Genomic DNA, 4,321 nt, shown 5'->3' with positions numbered 1-4,321 from the left:
TAATTCTAGTTCCAGTCCTGGATTTACCTCTGTGTGGGGAGCATGAAGACAGGGCATTGGGAAGGACACTGGTAGGAGTGGGTTGGAATGAAACACTGGACCATCCAGGTGGGACTGATGTGTGGTGGAATATTGAGAAAGTCCTTTTTATCTTCTATTTCTGTTGAAATATAATGCAGTTCAATAATTCAAATGTATGTGCAGATGGTTTGAAAAAGATGCTGCTAACCAAGAGGGAAAGATCAGCAAGCTAAACCTCAAGTTAAAAAGAAAGGGGGAGCTGGGCATGGTGGCGCATGCCTGTAATCCCAGTGGTAGGCTGAGGCAGGAGGATCGCAAGTTCAAAGTCAGCCACAGCAACAGCCAGGCACTGAGCAACTCAGTGAGACCCTGTCTCTAAATAAAGGCTGGGGATGTGGCTCAGTGGTGGAGTGCCCCTGAGTTCAATCTCCAGTGCCAAAAAAAAAAAAAAAAAGTAAGAAAAAAAGAAAGAGGGAAGTTTAAAGAAGAAAACTCTGACTCCAACCCTCACCGCTGAGGATCAGGCTCAGGGGTTGGTGAAGTGAGGCAAGCACTGTACCACTGAATTACACCCCAGGCCTATTTATTTATTTATTTGGCAGTGCTCTGGGAGTACTCTATTATTGAGCTACTCCTTTTTATTTTTTAACTTTGAGGCAGGGTATCACCAGGTTGCCCAGGCTTGCCTCAAACTTGCCATCTACATGCCTCAGTCTCCCGAGGATTCCAGGCTTGTGCCTTTTTACCTGGATGCCCCCTTTATTTTTGATGTAGGGTCTTGCTGTATCGCCTGGGCTGGCCTCCAACACCTGAGCTACACTCCCAGGCTCAAGTGATCCTCCTACCGCAGCCCCCCCCCCCCCCCCCCCCCCCCCCGAGTATCTGGGACCACAGGCCCACACCACCATGCCTGGTTCTTTTGTCAAAATATATGCATTTAAAAGGCAGAAAAATATCAATGTATGACTGGTAGAATGAAGACAAGGGACAGGTTTGCAAGCTCTTGGTTTAGAGAGTAAGAGGCATGCCTTTGCTGGCAGGAAGGGTGGCTGGTGCATGATGATTGGGGATTCTCTCCAAAACTAGGAATGTTCCCACGGATGGGCACATCCATATCTCTTGGAGGGCTTTCCCTACCCACCAAGGTGCCACTGTCTACACCCTTTGCTCCAGATGCTGATATGCTGTCCCAGTGTAGGACACAACCTCTTTCACTGCAAGGAGTGTGCTACTGCAGGGGACAGAGGTGGCACAGAGTAGGCAGAAAATCAGGGGCATCATCCTAGTGTGGGTGAGTTCCAAAAAGAGCGATTTTCCTCAAAGGGATTCTATTGATGAATTCTAAGTGGAAAGGTCCAAGTTCAAAGGTCTGTTTATTTTATTATATTTTACCCTGAGGAATGTTCCTGTCTGGTTAATGTTTATTTTATTGAAAATCTAGTTTTAGTCATGTCAATAAAAGTCATGGCTGCTTTTATAAGGAAAAAAATGCATTTTTGCAGCGAATTTCGGATCTCAAAACTGGCGGTTCTTCCTGGGCCCGCTGACTCGACTGCCACCTGGTGGCAGATTTCTGTAGATCAGGGTTGCAGAATCCCAGTCTGGAGCAGAAATCCACTTAGGAACAGGGTGACCAGTTAGAGTTCCTCTCTCTGAATTTCAATTCATAGATCTTAAACTAGAGACTGTATTAACTAATTTTGAGGATGGTTGTAATGATCAAACAAGTTAACCTATATGTAATGCATATATATAAATTAAATATATATATAATATGTAAGTATTCAATAAACTGTAACTATTAGCCTTATTGGAAAAGAACTTGCTATCCCCAGCGTGATTTTCAGTGGTTTAACATGAAGTTCTATTCTCATCGTTTCCATCACTGATTAGAGTGAGGGTATAGAAGGAGATATGGTCCCATATCAGTGGCAGACACTCTGCTAAATTGAAGGCTGAGGGAGATTGACAGATTAGGAAGGATAGGCCATATCAAGCAGGTGAATCTTAACAGGAATGATGCAAGTTCTAAGTTACAAATGTTTGGTGAGGGCTGCCCAGATGACAAAAATAAATAAATAAACACTGAGGGAGCTGGTCTTGGTGGCACATGCCTATAATCCTAGGGACTCAGGAAGCGGAGGCAGGAGGATCTCAAGTTTGAGGCCAGACTCAGCAACTTAACAAGGCCCCATCTCAAAATAAAATCAAAACAGGGCCTGGGGATATAGGTCATAGAGCAACTTGGGTTCAATCTCTAGTAACACACACACACACACACACACACACAGACACACATGCACACACACACACACAGTTACTAAGGAAGAAACAGTTCAACAAGGCCAACTGAGTGACACAGCTTCTGGAAATTCTAATTTGATCAAATATGTGAAAGAGTGACATATATGAAAAGCCTTAAAATGTTTGTTCACCCTGACCTCATAATTCTCTTAGGAGAAATCTACTCAGAGAAAATCATCAGAAATAACTGCACACGAAGATGCTCTTTAGAGTGTAATTCATAAAAGTAAAAAGTAGAAACAATCAATGTCCAATAATGGAGGACAAAATAATTATATTGTGGTTTATCCCTGCAGTCCTTAAAAATTTTCAAGGGAAGTGAATACAATATAAGTTGGGGGCAGTGATGGTACTCAGGCTGTTATTATAAAGGACACAAAATAGACATAAAAATTAAAAAGCCGGTATGCACCAAGTTGGGTACAGTGGTGTGGCAATGTGCCTGTGGTCCCAGCTACTTAGGTAACTGAGGCAGGATGGGCTCTTGGCTCAAGAATTGGAGGCCAGCTTGGGCAGCACAGTGTGAACCTGACTCACACCTCACACACACACAAAAAAAAAAAAAAAAAAGAGAGAGATATCATGTACTTCGGGGCTGGGGGTGTAGTCCAGTGGTAGAATGCTTGCCTAGCATGCATGGACCCCAGACTCCAGATTGAATCCCCAGCACCTTAAAAAGAAAGAAAGAAAGAAATGCTATATGTACTTATAAGATAGGTCCAAATTGTATAAGAGATTTTAATGTACCTCTCCCTGTAATTGATAGATCATGTAAGCAAAATAATGATAAGAGAAAAGCTTTGAACACCACAATTTAGATGCTTAATATAATAGCCTTACTTAGTAAGCTGAATCTTACAGCTGGAGAAGACACATTTTTTTTTTTTTTAAAGAGAGAGAGAGAGAGCGAGAGAGAATTTTAATATTTATTTTTTAGTTCTCGGTGGACACAACATCTTTGTATGTGGTGCTGAGGATCGAACCCGGGCCGCACGCATGCCAGGCGAGCGTGCTACTGCTTGAGCCACATCCCCAGCCCTCATTCTTTTCCTTCTTTCCTGTACTGGGGCAGGAGGTGAGCTTAGGGCCTCACTGGGGGGTTGGCAAGTGCTCTACCACTGAGCTGCATCCCCAGCTCTTTTTATTTTTATTTAGAGATAGGGTCTTGATAAATGCCCAGGCTGGCTTTGAAGTTGTGGTCATCCTGCCTCAGCCTCCTGAGGAGCTGGGGTTTCAGGTGTGCGCTACCCCACCTGGCAAAACATTTTCCTTCCAAACACACATGGGGCATTTATAAAATTCAGCTACACTTATATTCAAAACGACCCCTTTAGCACTTGGTGCTAAGTTCTTAGAGATCTTATAGGGAGTTTTGGGAGCCAGAGCTTCTTCAATTAGAAGTTCAGGGATGATCTCCCTGAGGAGGTACTTATTATTGTTGTTGTTGGTGTTACTATGTTGAGAAGGCCATGCTATCATGTTCCCCAGTCTGGCCTTGAACTTGTGATCCTCCTGTCTCAGCCCAAGATTTTAGGTATAGACCAACCAACTAGGCCAAAGGGGGTTATCACCAAGATGTGCTTGAGGATAAGGTGTCCTTACACCTTATAGGGGTGAGGAATAGAGGGCTGGGGCTGAGCAGGGAAAGTAGCAGGTCTGTGGGCCCCAAGGCAAAGAAACACCAATTTTGTTGGGCAAGATAGCACAGGCCTATAATCCCAGATATCTGGGAGACTGAGGCAGGAGAATCACAAGTTCAAGGCCAGCCTCAGCAACTGAGTAACATCCTCAAAAATCAAATAAAAAGGGCTAGGGATGAGTCCCAGTGGTAGCGCACTTGCCTAGCATGAAGGCTTCAGGTTGGATTCCCCAGTACAGTGGGGTGGGCAGTGAATACTGTGGCTTAAATGTGTCTGTCAAAGTTCTTGTCTTGAAAACTTAATTCCCAATGCAACAGTTTTAAGTGGTGGAAAACTTGAGAAGTGATTAGGCCATG

This window comes from Marmota flaviventris, chromosome 8 (genome assembly GCF_047511675.1).
Source record: "Marmota flaviventris isolate mMarFla1 chromosome 8, mMarFla1.hap1, whole genome shotgun sequence".
NCBI lineage: Eukaryota > Metazoa > Chordata > Mammalia > Rodentia > Sciuridae > Marmota > Marmota flaviventris.
This window is presented reverse-complemented; position numbering follows the sequence as displayed.